The sequence below is a fragment of the Lolium perenne genome, chromosome 5 (assembly GCF_019359855.2).
Source record: "Lolium perenne isolate Kyuss_39 chromosome 5, Kyuss_2.0, whole genome shotgun sequence".
In the NCBI taxonomy this organism is placed as follows: domain Eukaryota; kingdom Viridiplantae; phylum Streptophyta; class Magnoliopsida; order Poales; family Poaceae; genus Lolium; species Lolium perenne.
The window spans coordinates 119,519,785-119,534,128 of NC_067248.2; the positions used below are offsets into that span (position 1 = coordinate 119,519,785).

Sequence of the window (14,344 nt, forward strand, 5' to 3'; positions counted from 1 at the left end):
CCAAACAAATCAATCTCGGCGCATCGCCAACTCCTTCGTCTCGAGGGTTTCTACCGGTAAGCGACATGCTGCCTAGATCGCATCTTGCGATCTAAGCAGCACAAGCTCCACGTTGTTCATGCGTTGCTCGTACTGAAGCCTTGTTGATGGCGAGCAACGTAGTTGTCATAGATGTGTTAGGGTTAGCATAGTTCTTCGCGTAACATGCTATCGTAGTGCAACCCTTGCATGTCTAGCCGCCCTCACACCTATCTTAGGTGTGGGGGCGGCACCCCGCTTGATCATTATTTAGTAGATCTGATCCGTTACGATTGCTCCTTGTTCTACAAGGATTAGTTTAATATCTGCAATAGTTAGGCCTTACAAAGGGGGGAGGATCCAGCGGCACGTAGGGTGTCATTCGCTAGTCCTAAACAGGATGTTCCGGGGATCAACTTCGTGTTGGTTTTTAGGCCTTGTTTAGGATCGGCTTACGATCACCGTGCGTGGCCGCGAGGCCCAACCTGGAGTAGGATGATCCGATTATGCGCTGAAAACCCTAAATCGTTGTAGATCTAATTAGCTTTATCTTGATCAAGCAGGACCACCATATATTCGTGCACCCCGTACGAATCATGGGTGGATCGGCTCCTTGAGCCGATTCACAGGATAACCTGAGAGCCGATCGAGGCTCGTATTTAATGTTTACGTGTATGCCATGCAGGAAACTAAGCGAGGCATCTCCATCACCTTCCTGACCAGGTATAGGTCAGGTGGCACGCCCTTGCATCAGCATCGGACGTGTGACCAGAAGGCTTTGCGGGCCGTCGCTCGGAGGGACCTCAGCCAGCCGCAGCTCTAGGTTGTTCCCGGCTCTACGGTGTTGCCCGTCGCTGCCCGCCGGTGGGTTTCTGACGAAAACACATTATGGCACGCCCGGTGGGACAAGCTTCTACATCAACCACATCGCCATCTACATCTGAGATGGCGGACGGCACGCCAGTCACCTACGAGGAGCTGCCCGACGAGCTCAAGAAGAGGTATGACGAGATCAAAGTCACCCTCGAAGCCGACCTCATCAGCTCTTTTCAGAGAACCCGTTCACATGGCATCAGATGGAAGGGGTTCTCACCGCAAGGTGCACTCGATGGGATAGACCTCTCTGCCCCGTCGGAGGAACGCACCAGGTCCCTGCGGCAGGAGATCAACTACTTGGTGGCTCATTCGCTACACCGCCACTCTGAGAACCTGGTCAACACGTTGGAGCGTGTCGCTCTTCGCGTGATCCAGGAGATCATGAGGCACCAGTACTCGCCGTCAGGACCAGCTCTCGGGACGCATCAAGGAGAGTTGCCACTCCAGTCCCGTCCACCGCTGCCATATGCGTTGGCAGCACCAGAAGTGCTGGCTACACCGGCATTCGTCGTCTACAAGATCGGTGGTGACCCTAGTGACTACCAGTTCTTGCCCGAGGCGCCTAAGGAGATCCCTCACGGGTACACGTGCACGTATGTGCCAGATTGTGGTAACTGGGCACTCACAAACCAGGCCACAACATCAGGGACTTCTGGGAAAACAGGAGGGACGTCAGCGACAGAGCTTGAGAAGCAGACGTGGCTAACTAAGTACGCCACCCCGGCGAACCTCCAGAGCTCAGCTCCTGCAGTTGGCTCAGAGCTGGAAAAGCAAACATGGCTGGCTAAGTACGCCACCCCGGCGAATCTTCAGAGTTCAACTCCTGCAGCCCAAAGACAAATGGATCAGATCGATACTATCTTGAGAGACCAGTTCGGCATGGTGCCGAAAAGGAGGGCAATCGGCTATTCCAAGCCGTACCCCGACGACTACGAGATGATCCCGCTGCCACCTAAATATCGGCTCCCTGATTTCTCCAAATTCAGTGGATCAGATGGTTCCAGCTCCATCGAGCACGTCGGCCGATATTTGGCACAACTAGGACCGGCTTCAGTGTCGGATCAGCTACGCGTGAGGCTCTTCTCACAGTCCCTCACGGGATCGGCTTTCGGATGGTACACCTCTTTGCCACCAGACTCCATCCGGACTTGGAAGCAGTTGGAAGAGCGATTCCATATGCGGTACCATTCGTAGGCTTCCGAGTCCGGCATTGCCGATCTAGCACAACTACGTCGAAGCGCGGAGAAACTGTGACAGAATACATCCAGCGCTTCAGAATCTTAGGAACCGATGTTATTCGGTTCGTATAACTGAAAAAGAAGCGATCGAGTTGGCGTAGCAGGCCTTGCAACACAGCTCAAGGACATGGCCTCCCAAGCAGATTATCCCTCACCGGCGCACATGGTTCGTAAACTGTCGGCATATGAACAGCGCCACCCGGACCTGTACCAAGACAAGTTCAAGCGTGCGATAGTCCTGGTCGATGCGAGAGGAAGACGAAGTTCCTGCGGGAGACCAAGAGGTAGCAGTGGCTGAATGGACTCGGGGAGGAACCCCCGTGTCCTGCAAATGGGTAAAGCCACCAGGCCCACCCAGGGGATTTGATTTTGACGTGACCAAGACTGAGCAAATCTTCGACCTCCTGCTCAAGGAGAAGCAGTTGACGATTCCTGAAGGTCTCAAATTCCCCACGGTGCAAGAGCTGAATGGAAAGCCATACTGCAAATGGCACAACTCGCTCTCCCATGCCACCAACGACTGCAGGGTATGGCGTCAGCACATCCAAGCGGCGATAGAAAAAGGGCGTCTAATTTTCAACCAATACGCCATGAAGGTTGACACCCAGCCCTTCCCCACCGTTAACATGGTAGAGTGCACTTACCCTGAAGGTTGCCAGCCAGGATCCTCGTTCAGCATCAACATGGTAGGACTTGGGAACCACTCTGGCAAAGATGGAGACGAGGGCAGCTGCTCTCGTAGCAAGGACACAGAGGAGGCCGCTCCACGCGATCGGCTCCGTCATGATGGCAAGCGCTACGTCACAGAGGGAGAAGTGAAGAATATGAGATATCAGCGACCCCTCTCTGATCACCTCCTCAACAAGTATGTGAGTCAGTATGACCAACGCCGACGATCCACCGATGATGATGAGGGAGATCGTCTGGCTAGAGAAGCCAGAAGACATCGTCGGCACGATCGCGATGAGGAGGAGCACGAGCGCCGTGCCACGGAAAAATCAAGGGAGCAAGATGACAACTCCAGGCACTGGGACTGCCCCTTCTTCAGACACTGCTGGGATTCAGGAATGAGCCGATTGCCCACAATCGGCAATTGCCCAGAATGCAACCAGAAGAAGAAGGAGGCAGCCAACGTGTCTGTGTTCAGGCGCTTAGGGCCTCTCCCGCCACAAAGCAAACGTGCTGAGTCCCCTCGGTGGGCAGATCTCGAGGATTCCGAAGACGAGGGACAAGAAGAAGGAGAAGACAGGTACCACCGGCCAAGGTGGTGCCCTGATGGACTCAGCCGTTCACAAAAGCTCAGGGTTCAGCGATTGCGCGGCTTGGAGGAAGCCGAAAGGTTATACTTGCATACGCTAAGGAAGGCACGACCTGATCTGGCTGCGAAAGTTCAGCGAACCCTGGATGAAGAGGGTCGTCCACGGAAAATGGAGTGGCGCCCCAAGCAAAGGAAAGCCGATGATGAAACATCGGCTGGCACGAACATGGTGCTCGTCCTTCCGACGGAACTTAGTGCCCCACGATTCTACGATGCACTCAAGGTGGACGACAGCAGGCGCATCAAGTCAGAGGTTGGGCTGGTTTTATCCACCAGCCTGACCGAGTAGCAAGATTAAACCAATGAGCAAACGGGGCGAGGCTGATCCTTGTGATCGGCCCCAAAAATTATGAAGGAACATTACAGAACCTTCAGTCAACGCTCCAATGGATATGGAGGCCGATTCCAGCAATCGGCCAAAATTATCTTCACCACGTGTTCTGCTTGTGTTCAGCATTGATCCACGGGGCAGCGGCCACGTCGGCAGATGAAAATCAGCACGAATCCTTACGGAGCTGACGTGCAAGTGCAGTGCCCTGGCTAACCATAGAAGCCGATATCTGCAGTCATTTGGCAGATTCGGCTCGGGGGGCATACAGTCAGATGAACATGTGCAGATAAACGTGTGTAAACATGCGTGCAGTGGAACATTGGGGGCCGATTAAGAAAAATCGGCCAAATAAAAAAAAAAATTGCGCAAGAAGCGAAGCCGATGCGCAGCCATCGACTCTAGTACAGTTACACAAGACCAAGACCTACTGGCTATATGCTCAAAGTTCACGTCGACATCGACGTTTAGTGGAAAAAAGCTGATCAACGATCTGTGCATCCTCGCCGGTATCCTCGCCTTGATTAAGGCTCGGGGGGCAGCTCGCCCTAAAATATCTTTAGAGAGCCGATTTTGATGGAATCGGCTGTTTCTGCATTACAACGTGGAAACCAATGGCGACGCAGTTGGCTCGCTTTGGATGGGGCTCGGAGGGCGACTCGCCCGAGAGGTTCTTGGCTTTGGGAGCCGATTTTGTTGGAATCAGCTGGTTCTACGTTGCAGCTGTTCTGCAGAATGATGCTTGATTACAGAGTCATCAGTTTCAGCATCCAGGCTGATTCGGCAACAGTTCCGGGACTCTCTTGGGAACGTCCGCTCAAAATCAAAGGAAGCCGGTCTGCTGCGATCGGCTGCACCCAGTGCTATCGTCATCGGCAGGGCTAGCTAACTTGGAAGTTAACTTGGAAGGATGACTGAATTAGCTTGTCTCGCTGGTCATTAAGCATTGGTTAGCAACCGTCAAGGTCAGATGAGGAAAATCGGCTGAGTCGGCATAAAGAACATCGGCAAAATCAAAAGAAATTTTTCATTGATAATAAGATTTCTTACAAAGTGGAGCCGATTGTTCAGCAAAGGGGACAGATTGCTACTGCTAATCTTATGCTAGTAGGTCCCTATTCTAAGGACTGTTGCCATCTTCGCCGTCGCTGAGGTAGCTGCCCTCATTGCTGCTGTCGACGAATCCCTTGGTGCTGCTACTGTAACCTTCAGCAGGGGCTTCTTCCTCGTCATCATCATCGTCCTCGTCTGACCAAGCCCAGCCCCGGATGCGTTTCACCGGCGGTTCGTCGGAGGAGGTGTCGTCCTCCTGTTCCTTCTTCATGTCAGAGGAGATATCTTCGTCTTCGACATCCTCTTCTTCTCTTTTGGTGACAGATGTGAATTTACCCCGGAAGGGAGGGTCGTCGTCGCCGCTCTCCGCCTCCAGTGCTCCGTCAACCAGGTACCGGAGGTCATCTTCCCCGTCGGTTAGGGGCATGGCCCCATCTGACCAGACGAGGTCCTCACCCTCCGGCACGAAGTCGAAGTCCCACTCCTGCTTGTCCCAATGTTTGGGAGCCTGGCGGTTGTACACCTCCATCTTGTCGTGCTCTGGGACCAACTCGCTTGAGGAAGAGGATTGGAGAGAGACGGAAGACGAGGAAGAAGACGACATGGCTGAGGAAGAAGAGGGTTTTTTGGTGCCGATGGCCGGAACAGAGAAAGGGGATGAAGAGGGTTAATCAGTCGGCACGGTTAAATAATGAGAAGCCTGGTGGGAATTAATGCCATTGCAGTTTCCGAGGAGGTGATGCCAAAGCTATCGAATCTCGCAGAGAAACTAGAAAGACAAGGCATCATGATGAGAATACTGCGACAGGTCTTCTCTGCCACGACATGACCCTTCGAAGGAAAAACAGAGTGGTTTTGAAATTATCATTGCCAAAACCAGGGGGGCATGTGTTATCACCAGATTTTGGTCAAATCAGGAGGTGGGCCGCAAGAGAGATGGGCTTGGAAGATTACACGTGGAAGATCTCTGAAGCGGCCTTGTGCGAAGAGTTTGGGCTAGACTGCCCGTGTATCTTTAATTATAGTAGATTGCATCTTAGATTGAAAGTTATAGTTTGTATCGTGTACGGTGGGGATTATTCCCACGTTAGAAAGTCCCCTGGACTATAAATATGTATCTAGGGTTTATGGAATAAACAACAACCAACGTTCAACCAAACAAATCAATCTCGGCGCATCGCCAACTCCTTCGTCTCGAGGGTTTCTACCGGTAAGCGACATGCTGCCTAGATCGCATCTTGCGATCTAGGCAGCACAAGCTCCACGTTGTTCATGCGTTGCTCGTACTGAAGCCTTGTTGATGGCGAGCAACGTAGTTGTCATAGATGTGTTAGGGTTAGCATATTTCTTCGCGTAACATGCTATCGTAGTGCAACCCTTGCATGTCTAGCCGCCCTCACACCTATCTTAGGTGTGGGGGCGGCACCCCGCTTGATCATTATTTAGTAGATCTGATCCGTTACGATTGCTCCTTGTTCTACAAGGATTAGTTTAATATCTGCAATAGTTAGGCCTTACAAAGGGGGGGAGGATCCAGCGGCACGTAGGGTGTCGTTCGCTAGTCCTAAACAGGATGTTCCGGGGATCAACTTCGTGTTGGTTTTTAGGCCTTGTTTAGGATCGGCTTACGATCACCGTGCGTGGCCGCGAGGCCCAACCTGGAGTAGGATGATCCGATTATGCGGTGAAAACCCTAAATCGTCGTAGATCTAATTAGCTTTATCTTGATCAAGCAGGACCACCATATTTTCGTGCACCCCGTACGAATCATGGGTGGATCGGCTCCTTGAGCCGATTCACAGGATAACCTGAGAGCCGATCGAGGCTCGTATTTAATGTTTACGTGTATGCCATGCAGGAAACTAAGTGAGGCATCTCCATCACCTTCCTGACCAGGTATAGGTCAGGTGGCACGCCCATGCATCAGCATCGGACGTGTGACCAGAAGGCTTTGCGGGCCGTCGCTCGGAGGGACCTCAGCCAGCCGCAGCTCTAGGTTGTTCCCGGCTCTACGGTGTTGCCCGTCGCTGCCCGCCGGTGGGTTTCTGACGACAACAGTAAGCATGGCATATTTTTGTAGAAACAATTAGTATAAGTGAAATGTGGATTATTGGAGGTGGAATTAACTGAAAAGCATTTATGGTTGATTTTTAAGAATTTTGATAAAGCAGAAAAGTCCCTACCTTGTTTATTTTGTCACTTTAATTCTACAATAGATCTAGGGTTCCATCCAGTGGCATTGTGTAGATAAAATCCTGAGCTTTCCAACAATATCAAGTTTGCAAAATTTGGCCGAGTAGCTTTGTCCCTATTGAATTTCAAAGTTTGCATCAGATTAGGGTATTTTTCTAATTTCCAAATTTGAATTCAAACCGTGGGCTCGCGCGGGAAATAACTGGGCTGCAGAGAGAAAGGGAAAAATGGGCCGGCCCAGTACTGCGTCCAGCGCAGCGGGCCAGCTGGCAGTGTGGGGACCACACGTCAGTGTGTTTTAAAACACCGAATCGGTACGAGGGAGGTGGACCGTAGGATTAGAATCGGATCGGACGAACGACAGATGTCGTCGTCTCCGGCGAGAAGGGCGAGTACGGGCGGCGACGGCAGGGGATCGACGGCTCACCGGCGGCGCGGCGAGGGTCGGCGAAGCGCGGAGAAGACGTTGGCGAGGTAGAGGAAGCAGCCTGTAGCAGTTGCGTCTCCAATGGCGGCCTCCTGCTCCGGCGACTTCGTGTACTGGCAGCGGCGTCGATCTTGCGATTGGAGCAGTGGGGTGGCTAGCTGGTGAAATTGAGCGGTCGAGGAGAGCTGTGAGGATGAGTGGAAGCGATTGGTGTGCTCGGATTGAGAAGAGGCGTCCTCCTTTTATAGCGGCGCGAGGTGGCAGTGGGGCGGAGCGGCAGTCATCGACGGCGTCGTCGTTCCAAGGGCGCCAAGGGGCAAGGGATGGGCGCGGCATGCGGCTGGTGCACTGGCGACGGTGACGAGCGTGATCGTGGCTCCGCACGGCTCTGTGGCGCTGGCGCGCTTGATGGGAGTGCTCGGGCCATGGCGGGCTGTCGTGGATGCGCTCGTCATCTGCGGCGTTCCCGCGGCCCCGTGCGCGTGTCCAGGCGATGCAGGGAGCCGTTGTGCGTCGACTGGCGCTGAGAGGAAGGGTGGAGGTGACGCAAGGCCGTGGGCATCGTCACGCCCTGGCGGGTCCAGGGTTGGCGCCATGCGCGCTCTGGCGCGGCATGGACGCGTTCTGGGCGCCACTGGGCGCGCGTGTGCTGACGCGTGCGAGCTCGGTCTCGGTCAAGGGATGGCATGAGATTGTCCAGGGAGGTGAGAGGGAGCCGGTGGACATGGCGGTGTAGGCCAGAGGTGACCAGGTGAGGAGATGGCATGAGGGTGGCATGCCATGCCACGGCATGGCATGGTTTAGTTGATTAGATCAAACAATGGCCATTGCAAGTGGTGGAACTGATGTTGTGAAGTGAGAGGAGGGTCCAGGGGTTGCTGTGGTGGCTCAGGTTGGACCAAGTCCTCTCCATTTTTCAGCATGGGCACAATTATATACCCTGCCTATAAGGTGTTTGATGAAATGCCCGAAAGAAAATAATTTTTGAATTTTGCAATTCTTTTTGGTGGGTTGTAATCATATATTAAATGGAGCATTTTGGTGGTGGTGGTGGTCAAAATGGAATTGGGATGCAAAATCACATTTTGCATATGATCTTGCATATGTGAGTTTGTTCCAACTTTGCTTGCCTCTCATTTGAATTTGGTAAAGAATTTGGGGTGATGGTTTTGGGCAAAGTTGAAGTGCTTGATGTTGTCTTGGATGAGGTGCAGAGAGTTGACAAAGTGTAGAGGTGAAAAGTAAAAATCCAGGGGCTCAAAGTGGGCATCAGGGTAAAAATGGCACATATGACCATAATCACATGTGAGCTCCATTTTGGTTCAAATTTGTTTTGAATTGAGTTTGATTGATTTCAAAAGTGTTAATAAGTGTTTAGTAACCTTTTACAAGTAATGGTGCAAACCAAATTGGCCTAGATCAAAGATTTGTAAAAATGGCATAGGCCTTATGTGAGTGTGAAGTGGATTTTTACAATTCCTTTTCAATTTTATTTTTATTTGACTAAGGGTGATCAAGTGATCAATGCTAGGGTTTTGGAAAGAGAGTAACACCTAAACAAGCATCATGGCAAAAGCACACTCAAATAAATTAATAAGGTGAGCTAATATGCATAGTCCTATATGATGAGAAAAAGTTTTTGTTGGCTCTAAATTTTGGATTCTTGAACTCTCTCTCTTGTTCATTTTATTGAAACTTGGGATGTTACATTTGGGGCCGATCCCAAGGATCGGCCTTGCCACGTTTGTCCATAGGTTTGTTCTTGCTAGACGGTCAGGCCGGTGGATAAGACCAGCCTAACCCCGTCCTTCGTCACGTCGATGCGCTCGCAGTCGTCCAAATTGATGCCTGAGAGTGGCTCTTGGCCTGTTGTCTCCCAAGCGTTCATGCCAGCCGTTGAAATCTCGGCTGAGTCATCTGCATGGACGACTTCTACTTCATCTCCATCCCACTGTATTACACATTGGTGCATCGTGGATGGAATGCAACATTTGGCGTGGATCCAATCTCTTCCTAGCAAGACAGCATAGGTGCTCTTGCTATCGACAATAAAGAACGTCGTAGGGATGGTTTTCCTTCCTACGGTCAGATCCACGTTCAGAACACCTTGTGCGTCAGACGCTTGGCCGTTGAAATCGCTCAATGTCACATTGGTCTTGATCAGATCCGAGCTAGAGCGTCCCAAGCGACGTAGCATGGAGTATGGCATAATGTTGACTGCCGCTCCAGTGTCCACCAGCATCTTGTTGACAGGCTGCCCATTGATATAACCTCGCAAGTACAGGGCCTTCAGATGTCTGTAGATTCTTTCTCGTGGCTTCTCAAAGATAACTGGCCGTGGGCCGCAGTCAAGTTGTGCCACAAGTGCTTTGTCTAATCCTGGAGCACTAAACTTCGTCGGAAGGATGAACACCATGTTTGTGCCAGCCGATGTTTCATCATCGGCTTTCTTTTGTCTGGGGCGCCACTCTTTCCTTTGTGGCCGACCCTCTTCGTCCAGGGTTCGCTGAATTTTAGCGGCCAGATCAGGCCGCGCCTTCCTCAACGTGTGCAGGTATAACCTTTCGGCTTCCTCCAAACCACATAGTCGCTGAACCCTACGCTTTTGGGAACGGCTGAGTCCATCAGGGCACCACCTTGGTCGGTGGTACTTATCTTCTTCTTCTTCGTCGTCTTCCAATTCCTCGAGATCTTCCACCCGAGAGGACTCAGCGTGCTTGTTCCGAGGCGGGAGAGGCCCTAGACGTTTGAACACGGACACGTTAGCTGCATCCTTCCTCTTCTGTCTACATTCTGGGCAGTTGCCGATTGTAGGCAATCGGCTCATTCCTGAATCCCAGCAGTGTCTGAAGAAGGGGCAGTCCCAGTGCCTATCCTCGTCGTCTTGCTCTCTCGACTTTTCCTTAGCGTGGCGCTCATATCTCTCCTCGTCGCGATCATGCCGACGATGTCTCCTGGCGTCCCTAGCCAGACGATCTCTTTCATCATCATCGTTGGGTCGTCGGCGTTGGTCATATTGACTCACATACTTGTTGAGGAGGTGATCAGAGAGAGGTCGCTGATATCTCACATTCCTCACTTCTCCCTCTGTGATGTAGCACTTGCCATCGTGACGGAGCCGATCGCGTGGAACGGCTTCCTCTGTGTCCTTGCTACGAGAGCAGCTGCCCTCGTCTCCGTCCTTACCAGAGTGGTGTCCAGGTCCTACCATGTTGATGTTGAACGAGAATCCTGGCTGGCACCCTCCAGGGTAAGTGCACTCCACCATGTTAACGGCGGGGAAGGGGTGAGTGTCGACTTTCATGGCGTACTGGTTGAAAATTAGACGTCCTTGTTCTATCGCCATTTGGATCTGCTGACGCCACACCCTGCAGTCATTGGTGGTATGGGAGAACGAGTTATGCCATTTGCAGTATGGCTTTCCGTTCAGCTCCTGTACCGTGGGGATTTTGAGGCCTTCGGGTAACTTCAGCTGCTTCTCCTTAAGTAAGAGGTCAAAAATTTGCTCAGTTTTAGTTACATCGAAATCAAACCCTCTGGGCGGACCTGGTGGCTTAACCCGTTGGGGTACGGCTTGGAATAGCCGATTGTCCTCCTTTTCGGCACCATGCCGAACTGGTCTCTCAGGATTGTATTGATTTGATCCGCGGTGCTGGCTGCAGGAGGCGAACTCTGAAGATTCGCCGGAGTGGCATACTTAGCCAGCCATGCTTGCTTTTCCAGCTCTGAGCCAACTGCAGGAGCTGAGCTCTGGAGGTTTGTCGGAGTGGCATACTTAGCTAGCCACGTCTGCTTCTCAAGATCTGTTCCCGAAGTTCCTCCTGTTGTTCCAAGTCCCCGCTGTTGCGATCTGGTTTGTGAGTGCCCGATTCTTGCGATGCAGCACGTATGTGCACGTGTATCCGTGAGGGATCTCCTTAGGCGCCTCATGCAAGAACTGGTAGTCACTAGGGTCACCACCGATCTTGTAGACGACGTATGCCGGTGAATTCGGCACTTCTGGTGCTGCCAACGCGAATGGCAGCGGTGGACGGGACTGGAGTGGCATCTCTCCTTGGTAAGTCCCGAGAGCTGGTCCTGACGGAGAGTACTGATGCCTCATGATTTCCTGGATCACCCGAAGAGCGACACGCTCCAAAGTGTTCACCAGGCTCTCAGAATGGCAGTGTAGCGAATGAGCTACCATGAAGTTAACCTCCTGACGCAGGGACCTGGTGCGTTCTTCTGACGGGGCGGACAGGTCCACTCCATCGAGCGCGCCTTCAGGTGAGAACCCTTTCCATCTGATGCCATGTGAGCGGGTTCTGTGAAAAGAGCCGATGAGGTCGGCTTCGAGGATAGCTTTGACCTCGTCATACTTCTTCTTGAGCTCCTCGGTCAGATCCTCGTACGTGACTGGAGTGCCGTCTGCCATCTCAGATGTAGATGGCGATGCGGTTGATGTCGCAGATGGTCCCACCGGGCGTGCCAGAATGTGTTGCGGTCAGAAACCCACCAGCGAGCAGCGACGGGCAACACAGTAGAGCCGGGAGGCTCCCAGGACTGCGGCTGGCCCTGGTCCCTCCGAGCGACGGCCCGCAAAGACTCGGCACGCACGTCCGATGCTGGTGCAAGGGCGTGCCACCTGACCTATACCTGGTCAGGAAGGTGATGGATGTGCCTCGCTTAGTTTCCTGCATGGCATACACGTAAACATTAAATACGAGCCTCAATCGGCTCTCAGGTTGTCCTGTGAATCGGCTCAAAGAGCCGATCCACCCATGATCCGTACGAGGTGTACGAATATATGGCGGTCCTGCTTGATCAAAATAAAGCTAAAACGACCTACTACGATTTAGGGTTTTCACCACATAATCGGAACATCCTACTCGTGATTGAGCCTGGCGGCCACGCACGGCGATCGTAAACCGACCCTAGACAAGGCCTAAAAACCAACACGTGGTTGGTCCCCGGAACATCCTGTCTAGGGCTAGCAAACTACACCCTACGCGCCACTGGATCCTTCAACCCGTTTGTAAGGCCTAACTATGCAGATATTAAACTAATCCTTGAAGAACAAGGAGCAACCATAACGGATCGGATCTACTAAATAATGATCAAGCGGGGTGCCGCCCCTACACCTAAGATAGGTGTAAGGGCGGCTAGACGTCTCAGGGTTGCACTACGACAACATATGATACGATGAACAATGCTAACCCTAACACGTCTAAGATAACTACGTTGCTCGCCATCAAAAAGGCTTCAGTACGAGCAACGCATGAACGGCGAATAAACTTGTACTGCCTAGATCGCAAGATGCGATCTAGGCAGCATGATGCTTCCCCGGAAGAAACCCTCGAGACAAGGGAGTTGGCGATGCGCCTAGATTGGTTTGTGGTGAACGTGATTGTTGTTTATTTCATAAACCCTAGATACATATTTATAGTCCATAGACTTTCTAACGTGGGAATAATCCCAACCGTGCACGAGCCAAACTCTAACTAACCGACACGTATCCTATCATATTTACAGATACAAGGGCAAACTAGCCCAAACTTCGTGTACAAGGCCGATTCACATATTCTTCCATATATATATTCTTCAAGCCCAATCTTGATCGTGGCCCACCTCTGATCCGGTCAAATTCTGGTGATAACAGAGGTTTATGGGAGTCTTAAAGAAACATGTTCATAACCGGGCTAGGCCGGAAGGAAGCATCTCCAAGGGCTATGGAACCGAGGAGGTCATTGAGTTTTGTGTAGACTTTCTTCCTAACCTTAAGTCGATTGGTGTTCCTGAATCTCGGTATGAGGGGAGGCTGAATGGAAAAGGCACACTAGGAAGGAAAGCAATGGTATGTATAGATTAGCATTCTTTCACTCAAGCACACTACACAGTTCTACACAATTCCATCATGGTGGCTCCATATATCGAGAGATACAAGAATATTCTACGCTCCGAAAACCCGGGGAAGGCTGACTCCTGGATTAAAGGGGAACACGAGAAGACTTTCGGCAGTTGGTTGCAGACACATATCATGAATAACACCAAAGTTGGAGATCAGCTGTACTGGTTGGCCCGGTCACCATCTTCTACTATATGTACTTTCCAAGGGTACGAGATAAATGGGAATACATTTTACACGGTCGCCCAAGATAAAAAGAGCACCAACCAAAACAGTGGTGTCCGCTTTGATGCAACAGCCGTGAATGGGCACAAGGACACATATTATGGGTATATAGAGGAGATATGAGAACTTGACTATGGACCTACTTTTAAGATCCCTTTGTTCTGGTGCAAATGGGTCAAGCTGGCAGGAGGCGGGTGATGTCTACGGGAGCTTCTATTCTTGTAGACAGTGTTGGGCCTCCAAGAGCAGAGGTTTGTAGAACAGCAGCAAGTTTCCCTTAAGTGGATCACCCAAGGTTTATCGATCTCAGGGAGGAAGAGGTCAAAGATATCCCTCTCATGCAACCCTGCAACCACAAAGCAAGAAGTCTCTTGTGTCCCCAACACACCTAATAGGTGCACTAGTTCGGCGAAGAGATAGTGAAATACAGGTGGTATGAATATATATGAGCAGTAGCAACAGCGCCAGAAAAGTGCTTTGCTATCCAGGACTGGCGTGTGATGGATGGTGGTAATATTGCAGTAAGTAGAGATGCAGTAGAACAGTAAACAAGCAGCGATAGCGGTATTTAGGAACAAGGCCTAGGGATCATACTTTCACTAGTGGACACTCTCAACATTGATCACATAACAGAATAGATAAATGCTAGACTCTACACCCTCTTGTTGGATAATGAACACCACTAATTGTGTAGGATTACACGAACCCTCAATGCCGGAGTTAACAAGCTCCACAATATTCGATATTCATGTTTAAATAACCTTAGAGTGCAAGATAGATCAAC

General features: G+C 51.4%; 1 pseudogene; it reads left to right on the top strand.

The window, feature by feature from the left end:
* LOC139831577 (uncharacterized) overlaps positions 1–14,344 on the top strand; it is a 51,890-nt pseudogene that overhangs the window by 27,614 nt on the left and 9,932 nt on the right.